Genomic DNA, 16,731 nt, shown 5'->3' with positions numbered 1-16,731 from the left:
TTAATGAATTTTTCAAAGAAGGAAATTGTAACAACTTTTCAATTTTAGGTGAATTGACACGGTTAATAGAAGTACAAGATAAACATTACAAGTTAGCATGTATGAATCCACACCTGATACAAGATAGCTTTAAATTTAGAGAGGAAGTTGGTTGAAAGACAACACAGCTCTCAGTGACTATATAACGAGGTTGAAGTCTTTTGAGATTGTAAGAAAACCCACCAGAAAGAAAGTGCGAAAAGGAGCTAGCGAAGAACATGGCTTCCAGGACTCTTTTGTTTACCCAACTATTCCTGCTAGCTGCTGGTCTGATGACATCCTGGGTTGTCGAGGCCCGTTTTCATAAAGTAGTGCACCCCTTCAAAGGTCATAGTATTCATCCTGTAGTACAGAAGAAAACCTTCGCGAAGAAATTGTTGGAAAAGCACAATGCAGTACGTATGTCAATGGGTTTAGACCTTTTGAAATGGAATGAGACTTTGGCCGAATATGCACAGAGATATGCTTACCAGAGATCCGTAGATTGCCAACTCGTACACTCTCAAGGACCATACGGGGAGAACATTTACTGGGCTGCCGGTGGTGGCTTGGAGACTGCTGCAGCTGCCGTGAAGGCATGGGTAGATGAGAAACGAAACTATGACCACGCTACGAACAGATGTGTCAATGGCAAGATGTGCGGCCATTACACTCAGATTGTTTGGAAGAGCACCCAACAATTGGGTTGTGCCCACGTTGGTTGTGCAAAAGTTGGTGGCCACTTTGTGGTTTGTAGCTATGACCCTCTTGGCAATTACGTTGGACAACTTCCTTATTGAAATTTTATGTTTTCTAGGGATGTATACAATTTCAGGATTTTGCTTGGGAGCAGTGTCTACATGGCACTGCTCCAAGCAGTGAACGGCTAGATTGATAGGAGTCATGAAATATTAAATCTTCACCACACAATTTCAGCATGTGCAATTTAAAACAACTTAAGTGAATGTTCTGGTTTTTCCACCTAACCCAAGCGGTTCAGGCTACTCAAACCAATTCATTTTGAGAGAGTCAGAAACAGAAGTGATTGAACTCCAGATATGATATTCAAAGAACGTCAGAATTAGAAGAGATTGGAAGCAAGAAAATAAAGAGATTGGAAGCAAGAAAATAAACTCCAGCAGAACTTAAATGGCAAGTAAAATAGACTTGGTGATCAAATATCTGGTCGCTTACAGGATCCACTAGAATTATCTCAACTATGCAAAATCGATAGATAATGGGATCTAGGTATCTCATTTTTTAGAGCACCTCAGGTTAGCGCCTCCGCCTAACCCGTCATCCCAACCATCTTCTCTGACTAACTCTTCACCGCCTCCCCTTCATCAAATGGACGCAGACGAAGAAGACGAGAACGTCAAGCAACTACAAGAATGCTCTGTTCTCTATTTATCTCTTCAGGTAAAACTGTTTTCTATTTTGCCCTTTCTCTTTTAATTCTTAAAGGTTGAATCAAATTCAACGCCTTGAACCAACCCATGCTTTTGTGTGTGCTGCAGGAATGCCTTGTTCAAAACAACAGGAATTGGAGGTCTTGCCAATTGGGTATGACTGCTAACACCTTCCATTTGCACTAAAACATCCGATAGTAAAACACATTGGATTCTCGAATCCCCGAAGTGTAACCATATCTATCTGAAATTTTCATTTTCAAAAAGACGATGCTGTAGTCATGTAAACAGAAAGCCCAATTCCGCAGTCGCACATTTTGTGGTCAAATCTCTGGAAACACGGTCGTCCATATGAATAAATTCGATTAATCGAAGTAAACAATTTATTTAGATTTGATGGACGCTCAATCCAACACATTGTATAAGATTGTAGGTTATTGCTAGTGTCGGTTGAGGATTAACCTCTGCTACTTATGGTTTTTTTTTTTGGAAAGAGGAAAACCAGCGATTTATATGATGGCGTCAATGATTTACTTCATTTTACCATCAAGTGTTTCAACCTCCATCCACAGGGTAAGAACAGAATCTGGTGTACTGAATGAAGTTGAAGCATACAAGCTGGTCCTCACGACCATCAAGATCACAAACACTGATCTCGAAAGCAAGCTGTACCTGAACTCGTCTTCAAAAAAACTAAAATCAGCAGAACTATCCTACGACGATGAAGAAGCCGAAAAGAATCAAAAGAATAACGCATTTAGGAGATGCAATGCACCTCTGAGTTCTCTGTTCTTAGGAGCGCCTCTCGTTTTGGAGGCAAAGAGGAAAACCAGAGTCGACTTCCGCCCAGAACACAGATGAAAGTCATTATGCTTAGTGTTGGTTCAAAATGAATTGGTTTGAGTAGCCTGAACCGCTTGGGTTAGGTGGAAAAACCAGAACATTCACTTAAGTTGTTTTAAATTGCACATGTTGAAATTGTGTGGTCAAGATTTAATATTTCATGACTCCTATCAATCTAGCCGTTCATTGCTTGGAGCAGTGCCACGTAGGCACTGCTCCCAAGCAAAATCCTGAAGAACGGTGCTTGTTGGTCTAATTTGCCGCTAAAAAAAAAAAAGGAAAAAAACAAAAATAATAATAATAATAAAATATATAATAAAGTAGTTTACCTTTGAATCACTTATTTTGGAACTAAATTCATGTTACCTCCCTAATGTGTCCAAAATTGCATTTGGATCGCAAGAAAAAATAACACCGTTAAACTTAGTATAAATTTATTAATATATCATTGTTTCTCATACAATACACATTTCTTTTTCAACCATAACCAAAACCTTAGCTGGGCGAAGAGTTTCCCTTTCACCTATCTTCTTCGTTCACCATTCCAAAAATCATACACCACCCACTAGCCGATCATTAGAAACAACCCACCATTTAAAAAAAAGCACCATCGAATCAACCCAGATCTGAAACCAATTTAAAGTAAAAGGGCCCTATGTTGGATTTGGTGAAAGCTTTGGGTGACTAAGATCTAAATAACTTAAAAAAAATTATAAGTAGGTGAAAAAACGATTGGAAGAGTTATAGAGAAGTGAAAAACGAGTGATAAGGGAAGACGTAGAAAGGAAGAGGTGAAGATGGGAGGATATTGGGTTGGAGGAGAGGAAAACAAACATCCACGGCACAAAGGGCGGAGAAAACCACGCCATAGGGGTGCAGAATAGACTACATCAAGAAAATTAATTGTATTAAGGAGATGGAGAAGGAGAAGAGAGGCGGATACGATCATATCAATTTGTTGTAGAAGATATTTTAGGATTTTCTCTTGAATTGTCTTTAATTTGCGGGATTTTTTCACTTTTAAAATTACTTTCCATGTTTTATTTTCTAATTTTGCTATTAATTGTGATGTAGTTTTTAATTTTACTTATATACAAATCAATTTTAGAATCTTTATTTCCTTTTTTCTTAGATCTATAAAATCAGATAAGGGAGAGAATTATACCTACAATCAGATTGATGGTAGTAGATATTTTAAGATCTTCTCTCAAATTTTCTTTCAAGTAATTTTCCTTTCTAAAATTTTTTCCATGTTTTGTTTATTTAATTTTGCTAATTTTTTTTACGATATCTCGGACAAAATGGTAGCGGATCTCTATGTTTTGGCTTTTCCATGGAACTTAACATCCTTAGAAAAAAGCCAAAGCTACTGTACTAGCAGTGTGTAGGAGTATTACATTATTTGCATGTGAGAATAGTCTAAGACTTCTTCAGAATCTTCTAAGCCAAACAGCCTCTTGAATAGCTGTTGAGCATGCAACATACTCAGCCTTCATCGTGGACAAAACAATTCATGTTTGCTTCTTGTTGCTCCAAGTAATAGCTCCACCTTCAAGGACAAAAATGTAACCTGAGGTAGACTTACGTTCGTCCTGATCGTTGCCCCAGTTAGCATCACTATAACCTCTCAACCTTAAATCTAAACAACTAATTGTGAGCATGAGACTTGTTGTCCCATGAAGGTAACGGAAAATCCTTTTTACTGCTTGCCAATGGGTAAGTCCTGGGTTACTCTGGTGATGACTGACCATCCCACGACATAGCAGATATCTGGGCGAGTGCACATCATCGCGTACATCAGACTACCAACCATAGAAGCATAGGGAACTCTTGACATTTGAATTTTCTTTTCTTCATTCTTAGGGCATTTATCTAGGCTCAGTTTGTACGTCTTATCCATTGGTGTTTCAATGGGCTTGGAGTTTTGCATGTGGAATCGTTCAAGAACTTTCTCTCAGTAAGTTTGTTGAGACAAACCAAGAAAAATCTTTGAGTGATTCCTCACTATCTTGATGCCTAACACAAAGTTGGCTTCTCCGATGTCTTTCATCTCAAATGTGGAGGACAACCACTCTTTAGTGGCGACTGTGACATCCAGCCCTAGCCTAACCCTGACCTTGACCCGGAAACCCTGATTTACTAAAGTTAAATATATATATATATATATATATATATATATATATATATATATATATATATATATATATATATATATATATATAAAGAGAGAGGTGAGTGGAGAAGTTTTTAATAAAGAAAAAGGGAATAAGTGGGAGGTTTAATTTTAAGAAATTTAAGTGAGTGGAAAAGAATTAATGGGAGAGAAGAAATAATTGATTGGTTTCATTTTTAGTTGAAGAGAAGAAGTGAGGAATCGATATCCATGATTTTCTTTGAGTTGAGAGAGAGGGAGAGAGAGTTAGTGGCTGTTATGTTATTAAACATTTCATTGTGGTGTTAGATTGTTATTTATTCAGCATTTCATTTTAGTATGTATATTTACAAAAAAGGACTACACATGTTAAGCAAAGAGATATCAGAAAACCTATCTTTATTTCCCTTATAACCTTCTTCTCTGTCTCGGCCTCCTCTACTTCTCACCTTCTACCTCGTCTTCTTCTTCAATCCCCATCTTGAATCATAGCACAAACCCAGCAAGTCACTCGCTGATTTAGCAAAGATCTATGGCCCTCTGATGACTATGAAGCTCGGCCACCATATTGATTCTTCAGCAGCTATAGCCCAGGGATTTCTCCAACCCACGACCAAGCATTTTCTGGTCGAGCTGTTGTGGATGCTGTTCTAGCACTGAATCATCATCAATCGTTTATGATATGGCTTTCCTATTTTTTCATGCTGGAGAAACCTTTACAACTCTGTAATCATCATTTTCTTCTCAACCCAGAAACTGCTGGAGAAACCTTTACAGCTCTATGATCATCAGATCTTCTTCTCAACCCAGAAACTCGATGCTGGTGAATCTCTGCAGCACCTTAAGATTCAGCAACTCCTTGATCATGTTCTTGAAATCGCCCAATTGAGGCAAGCTATTGTTGTTGGTCAAGCTACCTTTACCACAACCCTGAACTTGCTGTCCAACATTGTTTTCTCTATTGACATGGCTTGTCCAGGCTACAAGATCGCATAAGAGATGAAAGCCATGGTTTGGGGATTTATGGAAGAGGCAGGAAGTCCAACATTTCTATTTATTCCTCTATTTTGAAATCTTTAGACCTCCAAGGAGGAGTTGCAGCTCCAATTCATTGGTGGGTCTAGGGCCTAAAGAATCCTATAGTTCACCTTATGTGTATTCTCTTTTGAGGCTGCCTATTGATGACTCAACTCCCCAAGAACAGCAACCAACCTCTGCAATTTCACTTGATTTGAATGTTCTAGGTGACAGAACCTTAAAGATGCTTTCAGAATCATGTTATGTGCCTCATCCTGATAAGGAAGAAACTGGTGGGCAGAATTTGGTGTTGATGCAGAGGAAACTCTGGCAGAAACTCCCACCAGGCCCGGCTCCTCTTCCAGTCATTGGTAATCTATTCTCCCTTCTCTAACCTACTCCTAATTACTCTTACTTTTGCTGCTAAGGTTAGGAAGAAGGTGCTGCAATGTTGCAACCACCCCTTCTACAACCTCTTTTGTTTTGAATAAACCCTTTCATATCATATTAATGCTATGATTATTATGCATAATGTTCTTGCATTCTTATTATGATTTTTCTTCATAAAAACATGAATCCTTTGCCTAATCTGATTTCTTTAAATAGGGCTGATTATATGTTAGTATGTACTCTAATTTACTGCCCATCATTTCCCTAATTCAATTCCTAAGTTCTCTTGCAATTGTAATGGATTTCATTGAAGAACATGATTCTTGCAAGTTTAAACCTAGGACCTCAATTTGAGGGTTTTCAATTCGACCATTGGATCATGTTAATTCTTGCTACATAGCCTCTTGCTACTGTTCCTAGCATCCCCTCCAAGTTTCGTATCGATCCGAGACCCGGAAGACCAATTTTGAGACAAAACCCAAAGAAATAGCCAATGCCATGATTAACAACTCTTGATATGCCAATTTGGGGATTTCTAATTTGACCATTGGATGATGTTAATTCTTTGATAATTAGTGTCTCCATATTGTGTTTGAACTGTTCCCCAAGTTTCGTATCGATCCGAGACCCGAAAGACCAATTTTGAGCCAAAACCCAAAGAAATAGCCAATGCCATGATTAACAACTCTTGAACTTGATATGCCAATTTGGGGATTTCTAATTTGACCATTGGATGATGTTAATTCTTTGATAATTAGTGTCTCTATATTGTGTTTGAACTGTTCCCCAAGTTTTGTATCGATTCGAGACCCGAAAGACCAATTTTGAGCCAAAACCCAAAAAGCCAGCTTGCTGTCTGAAATACTTTTGGTCGATGCCTATTGGTCGATACTATCGACCCAATGTATCGACCAATAAGGTTGCTGTCAGAAACTTTTGCCCAGTTTTGATCCGTTCGATCTCCGATTGTTTTGGTTTCTTCTCTAATCCTTCATGTATGTTTGTTTAGGACTTTAGGACTATAATTGGACCATTCTCTTGTGACTTCGGATCATCTTCTTCACAATTTGAGGTAAGGATGGTTATTGCCATATAACATAGACTGTATGACTTTTACACTGTTGTTGGTAACTTAGTAGACTTAACTTATTAGTTGATTTTAGACATCATATGACTACTGTAGTTACTTTATGACAGTAGTACCATGCTTAATTACTTGGTTTATCATGTTTACTTATTCTTGCCATTTATTTATACATTGTATTATGAGATGTTATGACATGTTTTCAATATGATAATGTATTGTAGATATGTAATGGATGGAAATAAGCATGTGATTGCTTAGGTATGATTTGGGATTGAGGAGTGCCCTACTGGTACTTCTGTCCTTGGACATCGGAGGGAATAGTATGGGATGTTCTCCGAAGATGCCCATCGACGCTTTCCTGGATCATTGGATGACATACATAGGACTTGTCTAGATGTATGGCTAGGATGTCCCTATCATATCAGACTCGATTCGGAAGGGCATTGAGACCGAACGACCCGTGGTAGTAGTGTGGATTTGTGGGCGCTCAAGACCGGTAACCACTCTGTGAGAGGACATAAATTGCATTGCGGATACCTGGAAGGGGCCATTTATTGGTAGGGTTGCAAATGGCTAGACTTGGGCTCACGGGCACTCAAGACCGGTGAAATGATCCGTGAGGGGACGTGAGAGCTTCCCGTTTACAATTTGTGGATGAGCAATAGGGTTGATGAGTCCGGTGAGTAATATCCGTGACTCTAGTGTGAAGGATACCGGAAAGGATCCCGAGAGGGGAGGAATGGACGTATTTGGAACTGACATGATATGATTAAGTAGATGACATGCATTGGGCTAGGTTATACCTTGACATGCGCCAATACTTAGACCAAATGGTGATGTGAGAGAGTGGTGACCGAAACCCCCAACCATGGATTTGTCCGAGAGGGATGCAGGACCCAATTTCCCCCCGGTGATTTTGAAAAATTAGTTTTTCCAACATGAGGGGGAGAGAATAAATAGTTGAAAAAAGAGATTGATTGTAATGCATTATCATTATCTCATTTTAGATCCTCGCACTAAGCAATGTGAACTTGAAGTTCAAAGGATAATGCAATAAATACTATGAATCAATTGCCAGGTTTACTGACTTGTTAAGAGTTACTAAATCTCATATTCCAGCTACAAATGTTCCAGTTATAATTGATGTCCCAACAGGACAATCTATTAGTACAAATGAAATTAAGCTACGTTTAAAACGTGACAGATCAATCGGTTCCAAGGATAAATTCCTAGAAAAAAGAAAGTAGCAAATGATCAAGATGATCATAATATGGAGACAATTGATTATGAAATTCCTAAAGACATAACTTCTTATAAAACCCTAGAAGAGGTTCAGGTACTTGAAAATAATGAAGAGATCTCGATTTGTTATGTCATTGCAGGAAAAAGATGGAATTGAAAATATAAAATTATCGACAACATTTTTGCATATTATGTTATTGTTGAAATAATGAAACAAGACGAAGATCTTGAACATAAATTTCTTAATGAATGTAAATCAAGAAATAATTGGCCAAAACGTAAAAATGCAATTCAAGCAGTATTGAATTCGCTTGAAAAATTAAAGTTTTTGGACTTGTAGTCCAACATTTGAAGATATAAAGCTAGTGGGGTACAATGAGTTTTCGTGCGAAAAATGAAATGAGAGAAAGAATGAAATTGTGATATATAAAACATGAATTATGGCACAAGAATTTTCGCAAAGGCCTTGCATTGATTACATGGATACATGTTCTCTAGTGGTGGATGCAATCATCTTCAAATATCTTATTAGTGTGACAGTATATGACAATTTTGATATGCGTCTAATGGATATTATTACAGCTTATTTATATGGCTTACTCGAGTATGAAATTTATATGAAAATTTCTGAAAGACTCAAAATGTCTGAAGCACATAAAAATTCCTAAGAAGTTTGTTTAATAAGACTTCAGAGATGATCATGACATATATGGTATAGTCTCTTTGGTGGATATTTACTAAATGAAGAATATATGATCCAATTTATTATTGTGCCTTTATTAAATGATATGGATCTAATTTTGTTATAATAAGTGTATATATTGATGTCATCGAAACTCCTGAACAGTTTCCAAAAGCATTAGATTATTTGAAGAAAGTTGAAATGAAAATCTTGAAAAGACAATATTTTGTCTTGACTTGTAAATTGAGCATTTGACGAATGAAATATTCGTTCATCAATGAACTTAAATAGATAATATTTTGAAGCGATTTTTCATAGAAAATCCATTGAGTACCCCAATGGTTGTGAGATCGCTCAATATAAAAGAAATATTCATTTCGACCCTAAGAAAACAGTGGAGAATTTCTTGGTCATGAAGTACCATACTTAGTGCAATTAGGGCATTAATGTTTTTTGCTAATAGTATAAGATCAGATATAGCATTTTCTATAAGCTTATTAGCAAGATTTAGTTCTTCTCCAACACGAAGACACTGGAATGGTATTAAACATATATTTCAGTACTTTCGAGGAATTATTGACATGATGTTATTTTATGAATGCGGATATCAACTTACTTGTTATGCAGATACATGATATTTATCTGATCTACATAAAGTTAGATCTCAAACAAGCTATTTATTCACAAGTGAAGATTAGCTATTTCATGACAAAACAAACTATAGTTGTCACTTCTTCAAATCATGCAGAGATGATAGTGATTCATGAAGTAAGTCGACAATATATTTGGTTAAGATCAATGATATAACACATTCATGAATGATGCAGTCTTCTACTAGAAGAAGGAGTTTCAATAATATTATATGAAGATAATGTAGCATGCATAGCTCAATTGAAGAGATGATACATCAAAGGAGATAGAACGAAACATATTTCACATAAATTCTTCTTCATTCAAGATCTTCAACAAAATGGTGAAATCGATGTTCATTGAATTCGTTCAAGTGATAATTTGGCGGATATATTTATTGAGGGATTGCTTACTTCAAATTTTGAGAAGCTGGTATATAATATTGGAATGTGCGTATTCAAGGATACTTAATGATGTTATCATCAAAGGGAGTAAAATATGTGTTATACTCTTTTTCCCTTTACCAAGGTTTTGTCCCATTGGATTTTCCTGGTAAGGTTTTTAATGATGTAGCTACTAATACGTATTATTTAGATATGTATACTCTTTTTTCTTCACTAAGATTTTTTCCCACAGGGTTTTTTCTTAGTAAGGTTTTAACGAGGTACATTATCTATTATCTATTGATGGACATTCAAGGGGGAGTGTTATAAATAATGTTTATTTATGGATGTCCATTACCCCCAAAGAGATTGTACTTCCAATTGAAGATCTCAACTACCTCAGGATACAATCTTAGTGATTCACACTCCCATTTATTGAAGATCACAACCATCTCATTACACAATATTGACAGTCAATATTTCCATTCTATGCACCTTTTATCTTGGGTGACAATCTATCTTTCCATATCAAAATTATCTTATTGTATATGAGAATCATATATTGTATTTCTTTGTAGACTCTGATATTACTATATCAGAGAAAATGCTAGTTCCATTATAAATATATAATGACTAACTTAATAAAAGCATTGAATTCATCTTATAACACATTGGAAATTTAAGAATGCTATTACAGGTTGGGATTTTTAACAGTTCAGACCATTTGATTCAGCCTAACAGGCCAATAACAAGTTGGACCAAACCAGCCTTAAACCGATAGATATTTCGATCCTCAATCTATGTATACACCACCGCCCAATTAGCCTTGGATTAGTCTAGCTGATTTGGTTCTTAATGGACCGATTTAATCAGGTTTCAACAATTTTGTCCTAGAATCAACACCCCTTATTGATTATATTTTGGGATCTAAGGTTCATCTAGACCAGCTTACATACACCTCGACTACATATTCATGGTAGCTTTTATATAATTAATATAGGTGGGGCTTGGTCCTGAGGAGATTCAAACTCTGACCTTCCATGTAAAAGTGTGGTCTTTTGCTGCTTAAGCCACCCATCAAGGTATTGATCTATTTTATCTCATTGTCTCTATTTGGTTACAGTTGTCTCTGATAGACCTTGATTAATCTTGTTTTGGTTTTGATCTCTGTGCGTTAAAGATTAAAGTAAAATGTACCCTATCAATGATGATCAAAAGAACCCATTCAACATCAAGAAGATTAAAATGGAAAATTGTCAAGTCTAAAATTAGAATAGGATTTTAGAAGTTGACATGCGATAACCTAAAATTAAAATTGACATTGTTGATAATAATGGGGCCTTGGATTTTTCTTCTAGTACACATTTGCTCATTAAGGTATTCAAGCGCTGAGCAAAAGTAATGACCAGCTAACCCTGCAACTCATTTGGGGTAGAGATTCATTAATGTCCCATGGAATGAAGCGTCTTTACCAAACAATAGAGTTCCATGTGTCGAGAGTTGTTATCCATAAAAAACATTTGGTTGGGCTGCCTTTGATGAGTTGGTCTTTCTAAAGAAAGACAAACAGTGGATTGGTGATAAGTTGGTTAGGCCCATTAAGGTTCATAACACCAATGAAATTTAATGGACCCATTTTATTGTCTATGTGGTCCATTTTTTGAACACATCAACGTTTCTGATTGTGAAACCAAACATTGTGTTTACTACTCAATGATATGGGATACGAGAAAATCATAATTCAACCGGATCCATCATCGGTTCGACCTTTGACCCCGATCGAGAACAACCTGACTGTTTCAGGGTCGAATGAACCGGGTTAAATGATAGCGTGTTGAGGAAGAAACCTTGCACGTCCAGAATGCAAGCACGCACCCAAGAAACTCAGGATGGATAATCCGTCAAAGGGCGGTTACTAACCTCACAGAAGTGGACGATCGTGCAAGATGGGTGATACGGAGAAAATATAATCGAACTGGGTTCATCCTTGGTTCGACCCTTGACCCCGGTCGGGAGGAAAGGAATCGACTCGCTTCCGAATGGGCTGGGTTCAAAAGGTAGCTTACGGAGGAAGTAAACTGACTCAGTCAACAGATACGTCCGAATCCACTATAATCGGAATGGACTAATCATCAAAGAGACGGTTAGCGGCATTTGCGCAAGATACCGATCGTTATCATATGGATAACTACCATATAACGATCATATTATCAAAGGAGTTATCTATTAGCCATACCTCAGACGGATCTATCATTAACGGATTTATTCGTTAAGATCCGGTTATCTGAAGAAGGCTTAAATACATCCAACGAAGGAGATTCGAAGGTACACACTATATAAGACATCACCTACCCACAATATCACATCCACCCAGCTGGTACCCTATCTGGCATACCCGAGTGTGTGATCCACAGTCCAAAAGATCCAGTATTTAGTAAAATCAACCTCCCACATTCACAACAATATAATCAAGAACAAGACTAAATCAAGGTTAACAATATTATTCAAATGAATCAAAGTAAAGTAACGAGATAATCATCAGAGTGCGGAAATGATACCAATAGATATATAAAATCAAATGTAGACTGAGGCGGAATCTCACTCCACGAGTACAGCGGAATGTAGATCGAAAGTCAAAGGAAATTACAACTGATTCTAAAGACAAGAAAGAAAGATATAATCTAACTAAGCTAAGTCTATTCTAATTTGTAAAGAACGTCTTCGTAAACATAGACATCATCAATCACGCTCAGACACTCCCACTCCACAGTAGGGCTAATCTTGGTAACAAGTGAGACCACTCGAGGAATCCTCAATGTAATCTTCATAGTTGCCAACACCTTGCGTGTGGTATGCTTCTTCATCTTGCGCTTCTTCATATTGCGCTTCATAGTCATCAAAGCCTGCAGAATAATCTAACAAAAAATGTTGTACAAAAGGAGTGAGTTTCAAAAGAAACTCAGCAAGGCAAGTTATTCCATAATAGCATAAATAACATGATCGCATAAACAAAGCATAGTGTGATATGATATGAGACAGACAATTCATGTATGAATCGAACTCTATGTATGCTGGTCTCTATAGGTAGACATGCTTTAAGTCATAGTACCATACTTCTTTAGGAAGGTCAGTCACTCCCCCTCAGCCATCCTGGCATCTTGGGTTAGCCAGTGGTAGTTGGGTCTTGCATCCTTCATGGACATTCCTTGGTTAGGGGTTTAGGTCACCTCTCTCTCTCATCACCATTGGTCTAAGTATTGGCGCATGTCAGGGTAAAGCCTAGCCCAATGCAAGTCTTCTACTTAGTTACATCAACTCAGATCCAGATACGTTCATTCCTCGCCCCTGGCGATCCTTTCCGGTATCCTTCACACTAGAGTCAGCATAGTCCCAGACTATGGACTCATCAACCCTATAGGTCATCCACATATAGTAAACGGGAAGCTCTCATGTCCTCTCACGGGTTGGTTACTGGTCTTGAACGCCCATGAGCCCAAGTGTATCCTACCCATACATGGCCATTCATGTCCCCTCATGGGTTGGTTACTTGTCTTGAGCGCCCATAAATCCCCATTGCTACCACGGATCGTTCGGTCTCAATACCCTTCTGAATCGGGTCTGATATAACAGGAAAATATCCTAGCCAAACAGTGCTATACAAGTCCTAGGTATGAAAACCAATAATCCGGGAAAGTGTCAAAGGGCAACATTGGAAATATCCCATACTACTCCCAATGAGGTCCAAGGACAGAAATGTCAAAAGGACATTCCCCAATCCCAAATCATACCAAAATAATCACAATCATAATTCAGTCATATCATCCACGACAGATATCTCATCATATGAAAGAGTATAATAAGACAATATCGAAATAATGAGCAAAGTACATGAATAAGTATTCATACATGATCAAGTACATAAATTAAATAAGAAAATAAGATCCTACTGTACTTACAACATTCATATCATAATAGAAACTAACATAACAGTAGCAAATCTAAGTAGTTCCCAAATTAGAAACTAAATCTATGCAATCTTTGTTAATATGGTAACAACTTTCCTTACCTTAAATAGATTTGAATATATTCCGGATGGACAAGAGGATGAATCCAAAGTTAGCAAATAAACCCTAGAATAGCATCACACAATCATTAGGAAGTAGTCCTAAAAGAATAAGCATCAATCGAATCGAAAGGGACGAAGAAATCCAATTCGTCGTTGCTGGTTGATTGGCTGGGTTGACTGAGTCAGTCGACCTAGGTAGTCTGCCCAAGGGCAAATCCGAATCCAAAAAGAGAATCTTGATCTGAAACCTATGCTACACAATCCGGAATGCGACGAAACTTGGAGAGTATGTCTAACACAGTAGTCTAAGACTAAAAAGCATAATTTAGACATAAAACAACCATTAAAACCATTACTTACTAATTTGAAATCATAGTTTCTGTTTTGGTAAAAATCATGGTTTTTATTGGAAACATGTTATGAACAAAAGAGATGATAAGATCTCATTCTAGTACAAGAACACAGTAAATCAGAGGTATGAATAATCATGGAGAGGCATCTACAATGCTAGAATAAATTAAAATAGGAATATGATCATAGTTTAAGATGAAATCATAAAAATCAAATTAAGAATGAATGAGATGATCATGGCATAAGAGAATGAAAAGAGATTGTAAAGATATGACTACAAGGTTGTAGCATCTTCATCATAATCTCAGTTTAGAGATGAGAATGATCATGGAAAGAATGAATCAAGAACGCAAAAGATTGAATACTAACCTTTGATTGAAGAACAAGAGAGAGAATTAGCAAGTTTGCAAGATTAGGTCTTCTTCTACACTTTTGAAGGCTTGGAGATGAGTTCCCTTCGTTCTCTAAGTGTTTTGGAGGCTAGGGATACTAAAATCACGAAGTTATGGGGTATATATAGCAACATAACCTAAACAGAAGATTATGCTCGAGTTCAGCATCTCTGGGTCGATTGGCTGGGTAGCTTGGCCCAGTCGACCCAGGCAGACAGCAAAGCCAAGATCAGGGATTTGAGGGCCTTCCACTACTCGGAATCAAATGAAACTTTAAACACATATTCTATAACTTACCTAGCATGGAAAAATGGCTTTAAATCATATCCCACCAAGCTCTAAGGTCATCAACCAATCTTCACTTCATCAAGGCGTAGTCTCTTCTCTTTATCCAACACTATCTTCAAGTATGGGGCATGATCTTCAATCTCCATAGTTTCGGAGTCGAACACTATATCTTCTACTGATATGGCCCAAAGTTGACTTTTACTTCTACTTCGGGTCTTCGGACCTACAGATAAAGAGTATCCGGGTTAAGGTTAGGGCCGGGTTTCACATTCCCCCCTCTTTAAAAGAAATTTTGTCCTCGAAATTGAAAGCATACCTGAACTTCCAAAAAGATGAGGAAACTTCTCCTTCATGTCTTCTTCCTTCTCTCAAGACGCTTCTTCAGGGGTATGTTTCATCCACTGAATCTTCACCAAAGGGATAGTTCGATTCCTTAACTGCTTATCCTTTCTATCCAGGATTTTGGTCGGTTCTTCCTTATAAGATAGACCAGCGCAAAGTCCTTCAGATTCTTGCTGTAGTATATGATCCGGGTTCTCGACATACTTTCGAAGCATCGAAACATGAAATACATAATGAGTCTCAGCGAATGACGGAGGTAAAGCCAAACGGTAAGCAATAGATCCAATCCTTTCAAGAATCTCATAAGGTCCAATGTAACGAGGACTAAGCTTTCCTTTAACATTAAACCTCATTACACCCTTCATAGGCGATACCTTTAGAAAAAACGTTCTCGCCAACTTGAAATTCCAAATCTAACCTTCTTCTATCAGCATAAGATTATTGTCTTGACTGAGCAGACTTAATCCTTTCTCTTATCATATTTACCATCGCACTTGTAGCTTCAATCATTTCTGGTCCTAACACTTTCCTTTCTCCAGTTTCGGTCCAATACAGAGGTGTCCTACAAGTGTTTCCATATAAAGCTTTAAATGGGGCCATGCCTATCGTCGACTGATAACTGTTATTATAGGCAAACTCAACCAAAGCTAAATGTTCATCCCAATTACCACTCATATCAACAACACAAGATCTAAGCATATCTTCCAAAATCTGAATTGTCTGCTCAGACTGTCCATTAGACTGTGGGTGATGAGCAGTACTCAAATTCAATTGGGTTCCCAAAGCTTTCTGCAAACTGTTCCAAAATCTTGAAGTGAACCTAGGGCCTTGATCAGACACAATACTCACAAGCACTACATGCAGACGAACAACATTGTCCACATAAAGTCTAGCTAACTTATCCATAGTGTGAGTGATCTTCATAGGAATAAAGTGGGCTGATTTGGTCAACCTATCAACAATTACCCATGCAGTGTCATTACCTCTACTTGTTCGAGGCAAGCTAGTCACGATGTCCATAGTAATGTTCTCCCATTTCCAACCAGGTAAGGGTAGGGGCTGCAATAATCCAGACGGAGGTTGTCGAACAGCTTTAACACGTTGACAAGTCTCGCACTTCGCTACAAAATCTTCTACATCAGCCTTCAATCAAATCCACCAAAAATGTTCTTTCAAATCCTTATACATTTTTGCACCTCTTGGATGTACGGTAAAGATTGACTGGTGTGCTTCCCTAAAAATTTCCTTTTTAACTTCTTCAACTGTAGGCACACAAAGTCTTCCTCTAAACAATAAGGCACCATCCATAGATATACTAAATCAGGGTTCAAATCAGAATTTAAAGAAATCTTCTCTATTTTCTCTTTCAATTCCGGATCCGAATCTTGCAAGGCAACAATTCGATACCTAAGGGTGGATCTTGCTGTCATGGCTGAAAG

At 37.5% G+C, this 16,731-nt stretch overlaps 1 pseudogene; it reads left to right on the top strand.

The window, feature by feature from the left end:
* The first annotated feature begins 257 nt into the window (after nt 1-257).
* Nucleotides 258-818, top strand: LOC149011391 (pathogenesis-related protein PRB1-3 pseudogene; annotated as a pseudogene).
* Nucleotides 819-16,731: the final 15,913 nt, after the last annotated feature.

This window comes from Hakea prostrata, chromosome 7 (assembly GCF_041222555.1).
Source record: "Hakea prostrata isolate BN-2017 chromosome 7, UWA_Hpros_2, whole genome shotgun sequence".
Taxonomy (NCBI): domain Eukaryota; kingdom Viridiplantae; phylum Streptophyta; class Magnoliopsida; order Proteales; family Proteaceae; genus Hakea; species Hakea prostrata.
The sequence above is the reverse complement of the archived record's forward strand: the minus strand, read 5'-3'. Positions and strand labels throughout refer to the sequence as shown.